Below are 17313 nucleotides of genomic sequence, written 5' to 3' on the forward strand. Positions count from 1 at the left end.
TTCACTTAATTCAATCCTGAACTGCCTTTGACTGTCATTTTGCATTATTGACACACTGTTTTTCTAATTAATGTTGTTCAGTTGCTTTGACGCAATCTTTTTTGTTTAAAGCTCTATAAAAATAAAGGTGACTTGACTTGACTGTGACCCAGTTTCTGTCTCCCATGCGTTGATTTCATTCCAGGTGTTCCCCGTTTGTTTTGATTGATCCCAGGTGTGTCTCGTCTTCCCATTATACTGTTCAGTGTATAAATGGTGTTCCCTGTCTTTAGTCGAGCATTCTGGTATTGTTGATGTCAACTCCTTATGTTATTTGTGAGTCCCTGTGATATGAATAAATTCCTTGATTTTGTACTCTTGGTCTCCTCGTTCCTCGCTCTGTGTTCCTGCACCGTAGCAATTTGTGACAGAATACTGGAACCTCACACGATGACTATGGCTAAAGACAGGCTTTGGAGTCTGCTGCAGGGCAGTTGGGAATTGGAGAGGTATGTGGAGGAGTTCCTAGCGCTCTCCAACCAGGTGAGCTGGGTCGACTCTGCACTCGGTGTTTGTTTTCGGCTGGGGCTGGATGATGACGTAATCGGCTGCAATCTTCCCACTTGTAGTTTTCCCCTGATTGAGCTGGTTAATTATGTCCTTTATTTAAATGGATTTAATCGGGTGTTAGAAGAAATTCAGAATGATCCTCATCCAGTCCCTCCCAAAAACCACAAGCCTCACCAGCTCACCCTTCACCAGCAACCTCCACATACCCAGCCAAATGTTCCAACCACCCATCTCCTCCCAGCACGGTCTCTGTCCTCAGCCCAGAAAAGCCGACAGTTCCCGAGTCAAGCTCATCAGACATTAATGTGGCAAGCCTGCCAGCCCCAAAGCTCACTCCAGGTGGTAGTAAGGCTCCAGCCTCATGGCTTCCTGAACTGTTTGCTCCGCCATGGCCTCCCATGTTCCCGGCTCCGCCATGGCCTCCCGAGTCTCCTGATCTGCCATGGCGCGGTGAACGGGAACCCACCCCCCACTCTCCGTTGGATGTTATGTGGTCTTCCTGTTCCTACCATGATTGTGTTTATTTGATGCCAGCTGTGTCCCGTTGATTTCCGTAATTAGTCCCTTAATATAAACCCTTTGTTTCTGAGTTTCATTTGTCCGGTATTGATCATCTACCCATGAGTATACGTGTGTGTTATCCTGCCTGTGTTCATCGTTGTGTTCTGAAATAAATCCCTTTGATGTTAATCCTCCTGGTTTCCGTGCTCCTTCGTCTCCTTGCCATTGTCACAGTAGGCAATTCGTGACAATGTCTTTGTATGTGTAATATACAAATTACACATCACTGACTTGTCACTGATATATGTCATAGAGTATAGTACGGATTTCACATACAAAATAAAAGAAATGTTTTTGATAATACTATGTGATGTATAAGAATTTGTGAAAAACATGGTGTGCAGATATATTTTTAATGTTACTTATAGTCAGGTGAGGCAAGGGATGAAGAAGGACTCAAGGATCCAGAGTTTTTCTGCTTTTTATAAGACTTCAAAAATAAACAAAGAAAAACAACCAACCCCAAAACACAGTCCAAGCAGCTGCAGGACTGAAGCTCACACAGTATGAAACAAGAACATGCAGCTAATGAGAACTCTCACTGACTGCATGTACACAGATATCATGACAAAAGCACAAAGTCAATTAAAAACACCAGCCACAAGCTACACAGAATTTAGACAACATGAAAGCATGTGGCTGGGGAATGTAGCAGTCACGTTGAAATAATGAAACTGGCTCTTGCACTGTTTGTGTTGGCCCTTTTTCCATTTGTTGTTCGTGCTTAAAGGAGTGCCAGAAAGTTGGAATTGCCCCACTTTATAGAAACAGCCTTTGTGCACAGAAGCATTGTATGCTACTGGTTCAGGAAGCAGTCCTCATCCTCCGTAAAATGCCCTGCACACATCTGAATATTTGGGTTGAACTGTTCTGGAAAAGTGCTGTAAATACAACTTAACCACTGATTTCTAGTTTCTAACACAGAGTGTCTCCACAACATGGCGGCGGCAGCAACAGTGAGAATAAAAGTTACGGCTTCTTACTTTGTGCGAACATTTGGACAGCGTTATCCCACATCATGACGTTGACATGTGGGGCCGTGTTACAATGAGCAATTTAATGAGGGCGTGGTTGACTCCTAACTTTTATAAAGAATATCTCTATGGATTTAAGACTTTAGTCTTTGCAACTTTACAGATCTTCTTTATGCACCAAGAGTTTGTAACACTCCAAAGAGAAAGGAAAAATGGAAATCGCATGACCCCTTTAAAAAAAACAAGAACAAAAAACACTAGTTTTCTATTTTTTCTATTCTATCTACTTGTTTTCTTTGTGTGTGTGTGTATTTTTTTTTATTTTTTTATTTGTGTGTGTATATATATATATATATATATATATATATATACCTATGTACTACATAAGGCTAACCGAGACTTGTCATTTGCACTTACACATTGTTGTTCTTTGGTTAATTTTGATTGCTTCTATTGTCCTCATTTCATTTGTAAGTCGCTTTGGATAAAAGCATCTGCTAAATGACTAAATGTAAATGTAATGTAAATGTATATAACCTGAAGGAGCAAATCAGTCAACTATCAGAATGAGAGGGGGACACAGACACTCGACTTGGGAGCATTGTGCTCATAGATCATCCTCTAGTGTGAGGGGAGCACTACAAGCTCAACCACAAGAGCAGTATATCAGGGAGGCAGAGAGTGGTCTAACAACCTGGTATTGCTGTCTCACGGAGCTCTGGGGAGCAGAAAACTCAACTCTCAGGCTGAGAGGGAAACTCAGACACTTAGTGGGGAGTGGCGTGCTCACACGTGACCCTCTGGAGTGAGGTGAGCATTGCTAAGCTCAACCATAAGAGCAGCTAAGGGGGAGGGCAGAGAAAGGCCTGACCCCCTGACATTGCTGCCCAACGAAGCTCCACAGAGCAGAGAACTCAATCCTTAGGATGAAAAATTCCGATGCTCAGGAGGGAGCAGCGTGCTCATAGGTGACCCTCTAGAGTGAGGGGAGCACCGCTAAGCTCAACCTTCAGAGGAGCCTAACAGGGAGGCAAAAATGCCTAACATCCTGGTGTGGCTGCTTAATGGAGCTCTAAGGAGTGGAGAAATTGACTTATAGAACGAGAGGAGAACTCATCGCTCAGTTGGGAGTGACATGCTCATAGGTGACCTTCTATGGTGAAGGGAGCACTGCTAGCTTAACCGAAAAGCAGCCCACCAGGGAGGCAGAAGGTGGCCCAACAACCTGACATGGCTGCTAACCGAAGCTCCAGAGAGAAGAAGCTCAGCTCTCCAAATGGAAGAGGAACTCAGATGCTAAGTTTGGGGGCAGCATGCTTGCAAGTGACCCTCCAGAATCAGGGGAGCACAGCTCAACCGAAAAGGCACCCTAACAGGGAGGCAGAGAGAGGCTTAGCAACCTGAGGTGACTGCTCAATGGAGCTCCAGGGACCAGAGGATTCTGTGAGAGGAGACCTCAGATGCTCAATTGGGGGCGGCATGCTCAAAGGTGACCCTCTTATTCGAGGGGGCCACTGCTAGGCTCAACCGCAACTCACCAGGGAGTCAGCAAGTGGCCAAACTACCTGGTTTTGCTGCCACAGAGCTCAAGGATCGGAGGGCTTGACTCTCATCAATGAGAGAAGAAACTAGCTCAGCTGGAATGAGTGATCAATACCCTAGGGGGTAGAGTTCCTAACTCTAGGGTAGAGAAGAGGATTCACATGATCTGCTTAGGAGCAGTGAGCTCATAAAAGACCCTCCCACAGTGAGGGGAGCACTGCCAAGCTCAGAGAAGTAGATTGATCGCAGATGGGTCATCAGGAACGGGATCCATCTTAGAAGGGGATCACATCTTCCAACAGGCTACCACCATAAAGGCAACTCATCAGGGAGGTAACAAGAACAGGCGTCCAATGTACTCAAGCCCACTCCACAGAAGAACGACTCATTGATTCAACCATAATGGTAGTGTGAAAGGGAGGTCCAAAAAGGGTCCAACAACTTATCAAAACTGCAGAGTTTCTGAGAGGAGTGAGATCACTCAACGCCGCAGCGAAAGGAGCTCTACAGAATATGTGCATAATGGTGAGTGGATGACTCAAAGCTCAGGAAGCCCCTCAGGGGAAGACATGAGTAACTTGCCATGCCTGGGGCAGCTTCTCGAAGCAATCACCCAGCCGAGACATCAGGGAGCATGTCACAAAGTATTACACTCCAAAAGAATGCTCAACCTGAAAGTAACCTCAATGAAGACCAACGGGTCTTTGAGGTTGCATAGCTATACTAGGACCTGATGACCAAAGAGGCTCCTTGATGAAGCCTAATGACTTGGAGTCAGGGTCCAGCAAGCATGAGGCATGATGCATAATGAACACTCTTTCTGGGTGTAGCAGGTACATAGCCAAGCTCAACCATACTGGTAGTGTTATTAACAGAGCTGAAACTGGGAGCAGCAGGCTCATATACAACCCTCCGTAGTGAAGGGAGCACTGCCAAACTCAACCAGAGAGGCAGTCTAAAAGGGCAACAGGAACAAGGCCTGTTATCCTGATACAACTGCACATAGGCTCCTTTACACTCTAAACCCATACATCAGTATAGGGAGAGTGAGGGTCCCATACAGCTAGATATGAAGGAGCCTGCTGAAGGGTTTTGTAGCTGCAGGCTCCTTCATTATCCTTATCTTCAAAGGAAGCAGTGCTAGCTCGACCACAGGAACAGAACGGGACACAAAGCTATTTATGCACATGGGAGAGCTCTACAGAGCGAGTTCCCAAAAATAGACCTTCAGAAGTGGAGCACATCACACTCATACCTCAGGGAGACACAGTGCACTCAAATCCACTCCCAAGAGAGGAGAAACTGGTCCAACCATAAGGACAGTGTGACACGGAGGCCCACAGTGGTCCTGACAACCTGTCAAAAATGCAGAGCAGAATTTAGGCAGCGGAGTTCCTCAAAAGTACATGTGCAGTACATGTGCAGAATGGACACGAGGTAGCTTAAGTCTCAAGGAGCCTCTCAGGATGAGACATGACTTAGCTCACCTCATAAATGCCCTGGCTAGGGTGGCTTCTCAAAGCTAAAGTATCCGGCAGGCCATCAGGGAACAGGGCACCAAATATTCCTCAAGTACTGCCCTGCTCAACCTGAAAGCTGTCCCCTCAAGGAGACCTGGAGGGCCTCAGAGGTTTTAGCGCTAAAGTTCTGGAACCAGGTTCTGTGCTTTTGATCTATTTGCTAGTAGCCCTCATGCTATCGAGAGGGGAGTAAGGTCAAGCTCCTAGCCCCAGAGAGCATGGTACTCTTCCACACCCAACTGTGGTTACTGGAGCACTAGCTCAATTCAGGGCCAAGCATCAAGGAGGCTTGCAAGCCAGTACTTGAGACAGAGGAGAAATCTAATTGAGGAGGCCTAGTAGGAGGCCATACAACCCAAGAAGTCTCCAGGAATTGTGTATATAATGTATGTAATGAATTATAAACAGCAGGAAATAACTGATAGGGAAAAGATTTCCTGTCAGGTCCTTTCCATGTTCTGCCCATCAACCCAGAACCAATGGGCAAAGAATTCTCACCCTATCCACAATGTGATGTATATATTCAGCTTCTGTAGAAGCTAAACACGCTTTGTTCATGCGCTAAATTACCTCGGAAATCAGGTGAGAACAGAAACCGCTGCCATGAATGCATTGCAATTCCCACGAGAGGTGAATGCACTCATGCAAACGCCATTTAAAAACTCTGATAAATGGTGAAGTACTCACTTCCCCTCTCAGTAGTCCCACGAATGCATCACCATGAGCACAACCCGTCTCCTCGTGAGTTGAGCATGTTCACTTGATGCTTATCACTTTACAAAGAAATAAGCAATGAATGCAACACAACACGCAAGTCGTGAGAAACTGCGGCTATCAAAGTAAAGCCTCTGGCGAGAGAACATCCACTCTTAGTTGTGCTTAGCTTTCTGTTAACATAAACAAATGGTCAGTGAAGACGAAGAACAGGATGACGTGCTCTCTCTGCACCCTTTTATACTATGGTCATGCTGGTTATGACGTCATAGGCTGTTGCCGGCCAATGTTATTGTTGTGTTTAGATGTATGCTTCAGACACCAGTCATGCCGAAGGCGTTCCCACATAGCCACCGCTATAGACCCTCAGTAGGAGTACCCTCAGAAGGGAACCAAACTGAATTCCGTAGCCTCTTTCTGCAGTTCAGGACTTATGATGAGACATTTGGCAGAAGTTTCCACACTGCCAGTTAGTCTACTACCTCTCAAGGTTGGCCTCTGGTGTGGCTAGAGTAGGCACTCCGGTGCCCTGAAGCAGCAGAGAATGACCGGCCTGACAACTCTAGAGCATTCTTATGTTGTACCATTGTTGGGTGTCAGCTGAGAACCGTGCTTGCTGGGGATCGCTGTGCCCTGAAGCACCGGAGGTGGCAGGGTTAACAAGGCCCCTGAGGACACTGAATGCTCCAGTCCCAAACAAGCAACGCACAGATCATGTTTGTTCTTGCTTGTAATAATGTGTGGGAATGGCGGAGGCGATCACATAGCGTTTTAATGCAGGAGGTGAATGAATCTCATGTGCATTTAGTATACGGATGTTTACTTTTAATTTGTTTGTTTCAGACTTTGAACCACACAGCCTTATAAAACTCCATGTAATCACCTAAATTGCTTCTAGTGTTAATGATAACTGTCTATACACAGAGGTTTTATTTGTACAGTTACAGTTTATTGATTGATTGATTGATTGGAGAAAACATCATGGGGGGTGTAAAATTAACCTAAATAATAATACTAATAATAACAATGAATCTGATTTCATCATAATTTTAGGTGTCTAATTTAATCTGAACCAAGACACAACAAAATTGGTGATATGAATTATGTCTTCGGTAAATGCAATTCCAAGTGCTTGGAGGAGCTGAATATACTATTTACAAAAAAAATGTAAAATGTAAAATGGGGTAAAATGCTTTATAGCTACCTACCCTACCAACTACTTGTTTCTCCCAAAAACAATACTACAGCCAGTTATTCTCCCTTAAAATTTGCATTCTGTGTCAGAATGTCTGTTTTTATTTTGGTCTTTGTGATTCTCTCCACTGCTAGACTACCCAATATTATTTTGACTGCCCGGGTTGGCATCTTGTGGAAACACAAATAAAGGCACAATTTTCTTGTGTCTGCCTATTTCATTTAAAATTGGTAAAAGGAAGTCAAACAGTACTTATATGTTTTTGAACAGCCATTAAGTATATTGTATTAACTTTGGTGTTTATCAAACAATGCCAAATATTAAATTATATTGTTTAAACACTTGTTTACACTTAGACATTTTTGCATTTGAATCAGTTCTAAAACATGCCAGTCCAGAAAAGAGAAATATATATATATATTTTAATTTTTAAGATTAAGATTTTTACTCTTTAATTGCCAGTTTCATAAATGATGTCACTGATTTGGGGGTAAAAAAAAACACACAAAATGACTTTTTTTTAATATAAAAAGTGATTGTGGACTGGATATTTTTTTTTTTACCTTTTATCACAGTCTTGGGCATGTCAAAGATTAGTAACAACACTGGCTTTGATGCATTGTTAGTTTTTGTGCAGCATTAGATTTGAATTTTTTTCTCCCTCATTTACTGTTTGTGGCTGTTTTAAGCCATGACACCATAAAATCATGCATTCTTGATGGTTGGTGGTTTTCCCTGTGGGGAAGAGGTAAAATTTGTAATTAACCCTTTAGACATGCCTGTGTAAAAAAAAAAAAAAAAATTAAGCTTAGTTTCTGGCTTGTATTTGGAGCTATATGGAGTATAACAGCATATTATAGTGTGTGTGTGAGAGAGAGAGAGAGAGAGAGAGAGAGAGAGAGAGAGAGAGAATGTGTGAGAGAGACCTTTGCACACTTACCTTGATGTATTTGAGAAAATCTAAATATGTGTATTTATGCAGCAGGTGCATAAATACACTTACTTTGTTTTTTGTTTACTCCATGTAGTTCTGAGAGCTGAGGTGCATATTTTGATTTTCTCAGACGCATCAAGGTAAGTGCACAAAGGTCTCTCTTTCACTCTCACACATACACACACACACACACACACACACACACACACACACACACTTCTGGACCCTTGCGATGGCGTAACACATCGTCCCTGGAGTCACGCCTCTGGCAGGCTGAAGGAAGTGAGTTGTCTCCACGTTGGTGGAAAACCACACTTTGCTGTTTCTCCCAATCCATCCAGATACAGGATCCTCTGAATCCTCCTCGCCTTCAGTGGAAGCTGGAGAGGATGATGAGGGTGCCACAACAAAATCAGGATCTGACTCTCCTAAGTGTGTGGTGTCAGAGGGAGAAGACAATACATCCTGCAGCTTGCTGGGGGGGTCAGGCTGCATAATCATTTCTAAAACTTTGGTACAAGTCAAGCCCTTTCTCGTTGCTTGCTGCTCTTCTCACCATCAAATGACCAGAAGGATGGCATGCAATGTTTATATCCACTTGTTTTTGTTTGGTCTGTACTTCTCTATATCAAAAAGCAGCAGGTGCATAAATACACTTATTTTGTTTTTGTTTACTCCATGTAGTTCTGAGAGCTGAGGTGCATAAAAATATCCAGTCCACAATGGTTTTTATATTGAAAACAAGTCATTTTGTGTGTTTTTTCCCCAAATCAGTGACATCATTTATGAACTTGGTAATTAAAGAGTTAAACTCTTGGATTTTTTTTAAACATTTGGTAGTTTTGATCAGGACTGAGGTTGATTAATAGATTTATGCAAAAAAAAGTTTGAAAATAATATTTATCTGATACATTTTTACACCAGTTTAATTTAGTGGACATTTTCATCCCGAAGGGTAGTGAATTTGCCCACAGTGTATTGTTGAGTTTTTGAAAATTTTCGAAGCATTTTCCTAAAATATGTGTCAAAATAAGATTTGTCACCAAAAATCATTCCATTTGCTAAAACACAGAGAAAGTTGTGGCCAGAGTAAGACTCAACATTACCCCCAGTGGATGAAAACGTCCCCAACGCCGCATAAGGGTTAAAAATTTTAAAGTTTAAGTAAATATATTTTTATATTAATATCTTAAAAGATACATATACTGATCAAGACAATTTGGTAAAACAAAATACAAAAAAGAATATTAACATCTCAAAAGATACATAAACTGAGCAAGACAATTGGTAAAACGAAAAAAGAAAAGAAAAAAAATAAGGTGTCAGTGCATGATGTGTACTTTGGAGATGGGGGTGGTTAGGTGAAAACATAGGTAGGGGGTCCTCTTTTGAAATTGTATTTAGGGACCCTATAATGTAAGGGCCAGCTCTATCAGTACTGGGAATTTTCACTGTTTGTCATACTCCTTTGTCTGTGTGTTCCATAGCAGAGGTGGTTTGTCAGTGTCTTTGAATGCAAGTGATTTGATACCAGTTAGTTGGTAATTATTAAACTGGAATAATTGAATGAATGAATGAATCAGTCTGTCAGTCAATCAATAGGGAGTTAATTTTAACATGATAGCTGATCAAAGCACTAATTCCTTTTTGTTAAAACACAGATTTTGGACAGATTATAGCACAAACCATGTTCTTTATTATTATTACTTTGCTTTTAACATTGCCTAGTACACACTCTAATATATGAATAGAGTAATCATTTAGTCTGATAAATAACATTCTTCATACCTTTGCACTTGATAGCATCACTTTACCACGGTACATGGTAAGCTATCACTAATAACACAGTTGGCCTCATTTATGAAACGAACGTACGACAGAAAATTGGGTGTACGATCGTTTCAGCGCAAAACTTGGAATTTATCAATATGGATGTGGTTACAATCAAATCTCACGTCTGGTCTCAGCTCATGTAAGCAAGTTTTTGAGTTACCTGAACTTGCGCGCAGCATGGTAAATATGGTGAAGAATTGTAGAATGACAGCATTTTTATTTTGATCTTTCTGACCGCCAAACTAAGCTCATTAGTCGATTGGTAACCAGTAAGATTAGAAGGTTTTTTTTTTGTTTTTTTTTACAGGGCTTTAGATTGATATGCATGAATAGCAGCGTAAACAAGAACATGAGGATTCAATCATCACATCATGCACCTGTAGTGCTTCTGTCAAAGAAGAAAAAACTGAAATTAAGTCCATAAAAGAATAGGATCACACAAAATATATAATAGGCTACAATATAATTAACAGATTAACAAAAGAAAAAAAAAATCACTGTGCAACAAGTATAGGCTATGCTCGTTTTTGTAACACTCTTAATGCATTTCATTTGTTTTATTTATATCTTTATTTGATTTAATCCATCTGATCGCACAGGCACCTTGCACACACAAACAACATTAGTTCTACCGTTGTCTGAGATTTCAGCCATTCATCATCAAACTAAAATGCAGTCAACCAAACATAAAAGTTACATTGTTTATTTTAAAAGGCCCACTGTAAAATCAGTGTGCAATGCCCAAACTGGGGTGTGCAGCGAAGCCAGTATTTGTATCTGTATCAATCACAAAATTATTCGTATCTGTATTCGGATAATACCGGAAGTAGGCAGAGCTTGAACCAGAACTGAACAAATATGCAGTGTTTAACTAAAAGAATATATTTTTTTATGATTATAACATTTAGCCTATTTAAACATCTTCTAACAGTCGGAGCCGATTTCCTTGTATAGGCGGTGCTTCGAGATACAGTGTGGTTGTGCTTCTAGCAACGTGAGTTTGAGTCCCAGCTTGGGGACCTTTCGTGATCCAATATGGAAATATGGAAATATGGAAAATAATTTAAGTAATTTCCAGGAAATGCATGGAAAAAGGCAACTGCAACACTGCTATTTTATTTGCGCTTATATCATTTATAAACTCATTTAGCTACGTCACACACTTGTTACTGTGATGTAATTTTAGAGGATTATGTAAAACAAAATGAATTCCTTTGGCTCACCAGTTTCTGCGTTTAAAAAAGTATTTCACTTATTTCACAGGTCTGGAAAACCTATAGGGAAAAAAGAGAACAGAGTATGAAAAAATATTTCCCTTTTTTTCTTTTCTTTTTTCCCCCTATTCATTGTTCTTAAATATAAAATTAATAATTTCTAAAATACATTTATCATACAAGTTGGAAGATTTCATGACAAACATTTTAGTGAATTAATTAATTCAAGGCTAACATTTCATTATGCAGAACTATTTAAACAAGTCTTTTTTTTTTTTACTTCACTAAACAAATGTGCATTTGCCACACAAACCAGCAAAAGTTAAGGAAGCAAACATGTAGACCTAGTAGAAAATGTATCTGTATTTATGTTGATTATTAGCTTATACTCTAGACAGAGAGAGAGTTTGGTTTTTGAGAGATGGGGATGCGCAGAGATGGCAACGCGGCTGTTTGATTGCCAATTGCGCTGTGCTTATTCATTTGTGTATCATATCGTAGCCTATAAGGTTTAAATCATTGTCTTTTATGTATACACAAATAGTAGAACATGTATGATGTAATATTGTAGGTAATATTAGGCCTGCTCTTGCCAAGCTCTGATTTCTGAGAGATGCACGCGTGGCAACACTGAGTGAATTTAGAGGTCTTGCGCTGATCCCCTGGCTCACCTGTGAATCTAGCAAACACCAGACTGTGCTGTAGCCTCAGCCGAATATTCAGGCAGAACTATTTGTTATCTGTTATTCGTTTTTGAAGCCATTATCTGTGCCTTTCCGAATAAGGTATTTGACTTCGGGCACACCCCTAGCCCAAACAAACATTTTTGTGTATGTGAAGGATTATACATGGATATTAGAGCATGACTAAAGTATAAAGACATGTCTAGGCTACATAATGAATAATAGTTATGCAAAAAAAAAAAAAAATTACAAATATGGCAAAAATGGAAACATTTGGATTCTTGTGGTAGGCTATGAGACATACAATGCCATTTCAGTTTTGCTTGATATTTGTATGCTGTTTATAATGAATGCCATCACGTTTTATTTTATAGTTTAATATATAATTTTATAACTACTTATTTTTCATTCTCGTTCTGTTCTGAATACCTTTTAATTATAAATATTTGTTGTGGAGTGATGGGAACTAAATAGTCTGTTTATATTTACCAGTATTAATATACATATAAATTATATAAATAAATCATCATTAATCAATGTGCGATCATTTGTACGATGAGATTGGCAGCATACAAATGTTTCATGAATCACATGTGAACTCTGTCGTAATTTGATGTGTGCTCACGGATCTGTGTTCGTTTCTACCTTAGATTGATAAATGAGGTCCAGTATTTTTTATTGCTCAGAAAAATCAAATGCATGACTGACATCTAGAGGACATTCTGAAAATCAATTAATCAGTAAATAAATAAATAAATAACACTTGCAAGCAAAAAACATGAATAAGTAGATATAATTGATCATTGGTATAAGACAATTGTTTCCCATGCAGCTCAGCATTTAAAAAATAAATAAATAAATAAAGTAATTTTTACAACTAACAGCAGTTCACTGTCCTTACTCATATGTCCTTTATTCCATCAATACTATTGTCTATGTTTGGAGGGATGGGAGAGTGACATCCTGCTTTCCAGGGATGCTCACTTGGCATCGCCGGCTCTTTTAAAGGAACACCCCACAAGCTTCATCATAAATTAGTAGAGTGGCTGAGTGAGTCAGAAAGAGAGATGTGGATCACTGTACATTTTTCTATACCTGTCATTTAACTGTATCTCTGCAGATTCAATCCTCAAATTAGATGCATGTCAGCTCCAGGGATGCTTCAAGTTGAATAAAATGTACCAAGAAGGAGATTTTATACTTGGAGGCCTATTTCATGTTCACTTTTTCACAGTGTTTCCAGAACTGAGCTTCAGAATGGAGCACCATACTGTGAAAGGTGAGTCTGGTCTGTGGCCAGAATGATTACAGAACTAAAAAAAAAAAAAAGTATCAGAGTGAGGAAGGTTTTATACTACTACTACTACTACTACTACTAATAATAATAATAATAATAAATACAAAAAAAAAAGTTCTATTTACGTCCTTTTACCTAAGCTAATTTTAAATAATATGCTGACAGCAGTAAAAATCAATAAATAAATCTATATTGAAACCACTGTGTATTTAACTAGGTTTGCACAATAGGAGGGCTCCCTGACTAGTGCTTGGTCTCAAATGCATTTTCTGTATACTAATGCTTTAAATATATATATATATATATATATATATAATATATATATATATATATATATATACCTTTATATTGTTTTACATTTACTTTTTTTTTCTTCTAGATTTAATATAGCAATCTTCCAGCAGGCACAGACAATGGCTTTTGCAGTAAATAAGATCAATAAGAATCCAAATCTGCTGCCCTAGCATCACTCTTGGATACCATCTTTATGACAACTGTGTAAGACTAGGAATAGCATTCCGGGCTGCCATATCCCTGGCTAGTGGAACATTGGAGTCCTTCTCCAACCTCAACTGCACTGGCCCTCCTCCAGTCATTGGGATTATGGAGGATCCAAGTTCAACTCCTTCCATTGCAATTTCCAATGTTGTGGGGCTGTTTCGAGTAATTTTAGTAAGTTGCTATGAAAGAACACCATGTGCATATTTTTGCACTTATTTCAATGTTGTGGGGCTGTTTCGAGTAATTTTATTAAGTTGATGATTATCACACTATTTAGGGACCCTATAATGTGATTATTACTCTATTTCTCTGTCTCGTCTTTATTTCTCTCTCCATCTTTCCTAACTGATGACAGGAAAAAGTACCCCTCTTTCTTCAGAACAATCCCCAGTGATGCCTTCTAAGAGCGGGCATCTACAGCTAGAGTGGTGTTTTTTTTCACTACATCATTTCTAATACCTTTGATGGAGGAGATGGGATTGCAGAACATAACAGACAGACAGTGGATCACCAGTGAAGCTTGGACCACTTCACCTGTATAACACACTCCACATTTCCTACCCATCCTGGTGAGCACACTGGGCATTGCTATCAGGCGTGGAGAGATTGAGGGGCTTTGTGAGTTTCTTATATGGCTTCATCCCAGTAATGATCAAAAAACAATATAGTGAAAATATTCAGGGAGAACATGTTCGGTGTAGTTTTAACAAAGAGGGTACAGCGATAGATAGAGAGCAAGTGAAAAAGGTGTGTATAGGACAGGAAGATCTGAGCATCACTTAAACACCATACTATAAAAAGTTATATATTAGTTATTGTTATTTTTTTTATTGTTTTATTGAAAAATAGTTGTGAGTTCGAGTCTCGGGCCGGCAGGAATTGTTGGTGGGGGGAGTGCATGTACAGTTCTCTCTCCACCTTCAATACCATGACTTAGGTGCCCTTGAGCAAGGCATCGAACCCCCAACTGCTCCCCGGGCGCCGCAGCATAAAATGGCTGCCCACTGCTCTGGGTGTGTGTTCACATCACAGTGTGTGTGTGTTCACTGCTCTGTGTGTGTGCACTTCGGATGGGTTAAATGCAGAGCACAAATTCTGAGTATGGGTCACCATACTTGGCTGAATGTCACGTAAATATGTGTGTATAGGACAGGAAGATGTGTGAGTGAGTTGAGGGGAGTGGAACTTTTGTTTGGGGGTTGATGTGATGGTATAAGTAACCTGAAACCCTGGCAGGTAAGACCCACAGGTATAGTGCAAATTCTCTCCAGGCATATAGAAGAGCTGAAGGTGTAAATGTAAATTATGTACTCTATATTGTTTACATTTTCAGATAAACATTTAACGTCTTGTCCTCTCTACCAGCTGTACAGCTGGTTCACTACCTACAGAAAGTTAACTTCACCACAGGCTTTGGGGATCACGTGTCATTTGATAAAAATGGAGATGCTCTGGCCATCTATGGTGTGCCCAACTGGCAGCCGAGCTCTGATGGATTGATAAGGATTCACACAGTTGGTGTAGTAAATAAAGGGGCGGCAACATGATGCTCACACTGGATGAGACGGGGTAGCTGCAGCCTGGAGCAATGGGTGTGCCAAAAGGTAGGGGGCGTACCAAAAGGTTTCTTATTGGTGAAAGGAGCTTTACTGTGTTGGTCAATCAACGGTAAATATACATTTACGTAATTTCCTTTAGACAAGAGAAGGTGGCAGCGATAAGACGTGGTGTAAATATTCATCATACGTTTATCTATACTTTATAGACCACAAACATGTATATTAAGACAGCTTGTTACAATACGATCATAATTTTTCCTTTGCGTTATATCTTGCAGCTTTAGTAATTAGTTTATTGTTGTTGACAGACATATGTACAGTGAGACAAAACGATGACCGCATGTATGCATCAAAGGCGAAGCCCTCAGAGTTGGTAGTTTGTACGTTTGTTGTATCGGCGTCCTTTTTGTGCAATACAGTACAGAATACATCCTGTAAGTATAATAATTATTACTTGTGTTGGGGAGGATTCAATGTCTGTGGACGCCCATGTAAATGTGCTACAAAGTGAGTATCAGAAAACACATCAAGACACCTGGACTGTCAAAGACCACATGGCACGAATATTCTCCTGGAGATGTTGAGAAAGCATGGAAGGAATGTCTGTGGAGGATGTACTCAAAAAACACCCATACTTAAGGAAAAAAATCATCAACTGTAAAATATCTTGTTTCAAATCTTTTCTTGTAATATTTTATTCTTCTGTACCCTTTTAGCCCATCTGTTAATAATTTAAAACAATAGTTTTAGAAAACAATGTAATATTTAGCAGTGTATACAAGAACATGAAATGCATAGTATATTGTGACCCTTATACATTAGCCTTCTAATTGTTTTTGCAGTTCTGCACTGTATGTAGCTAGACTGTCTTAGCCAAAGAGTATGTAACAGAATTTGATGAATTTGAAAAGCGTTTTATTATTATTATTATTATTATTATTATTATTATTATTATTATTATTATTATTATTATGTACAGGGACCCTGCTACACCCTTTCCTACCATACAACTAATGGAGACTGACTGGAAAATGGCAATCATAGGAGGAGGGTTCAGTGTGGTGCCAGTGCACCAGCCTTGATGAAGCCTTCATAACAGCCTTCTGTATGTATTTTGCTTTCAACATTGCATATCCAACACACCTGAGAAAGACACTGATTTTCCTTCAGAGGCACATTGTCAACATTGTGGAAGAGGGAGACAAGCACTGCCAGTAACTTTACCCTGAATGATTAGCCTTTTGTATTAGATCCTCATGCCTCAACTGTACCATTGCACAAAGTGCACTCGAAGGACATTCACTCTTTTGAAGTTAATCCAACATGTTGGAGTTGTACATGCACATGAACCAAAAATTAGTATAACCTATGGTATAGATGAGTGCCAATCACCTTTTTTTGTGATTCCATTCTTTTAGAAAACATGCAGTTTTTGTCCTAACAGCCCTCCAGGTTGTGATATGTGCAGTTTTGCTATCAACTGCTTCTCCAACACCACATAAAAACAGCCAATATACTCGCTCTAAAATAGTATATGAATGTGCTATAGGCTCAGTGGCAGGTTTTTCTATGCTGCTGGGATACATTGGACTGTTGGCAGCAGTAAGGCTTCTGTTAACCTTTCTTGCAAGAAATCGTCCAGATAATTTTAAAGGGGTCATATGATGCGATTTCAATTTTTCCTTTCTCTGTGGAGTGTTACAAGCTCTTGGTGCATAAAGAAGATCTGTAAAGTTGCAAAGACTAAAGTCTCAAATTCCAAAGAGATATTCTTTATAAAAGTTAAGAATCAACCACTCCCTCCTAAAATGCCTCGTTTGAGCACACCCCCAAGTCTACGTCATGATGTGGGAAGATTTGCATAACGCCACCCAAATGTTCACGCAAAGAAACTATGTGTACCTTTTTTTCTCGCTGTAGTATTGTTGTTGCCGTGCTGCCATGTTGTGGAAATACTGTGTGTTTCATTGTGAAAGCGAAACTACTTTGTTTGGCCTTCCAAATGAGGAAGCTAGAGCTGATCCACGCTGGTCGCTGAGGAAATACATAAACTTTGCTCTGTGGATTGCCGAATCGGCTTTCACCGTGGACGGAGCGGAGTACAGCCCAGAGTCATCACATGTTTGCCGCAAGCATGCCTGCTTCTTCATCGAATCCGCCAGCCGCGCCAATCTCTAGCCTGCCGTGTGTGACACTGTGTTTCGTTGTGAAAGCGAAACTACTTTGTTTGGCCTTTG

At 40.1% G+C, this 17313-nt stretch overlaps 1 pseudogene; it reads left to right on the forward strand.

Annotated features, from left to right (window-relative positions):
* The first annotated feature begins 429 nt into the window (after positions 1-429).
* LOC122140329 lies at positions 430-13921 on the forward strand (annotated as a pseudogene).
* The last annotated feature ends 3392 nt before the right edge of the window (positions 13922-17313 follow it).

This window comes from Cyprinus carpio, chromosome B18 (genome assembly GCF_018340385.1).
Source record: "Cyprinus carpio isolate SPL01 chromosome B18, ASM1834038v1, whole genome shotgun sequence".
NCBI lineage: Eukaryota > Metazoa > Chordata > Actinopteri > Cypriniformes > Cyprinidae > Cyprinus > Cyprinus carpio.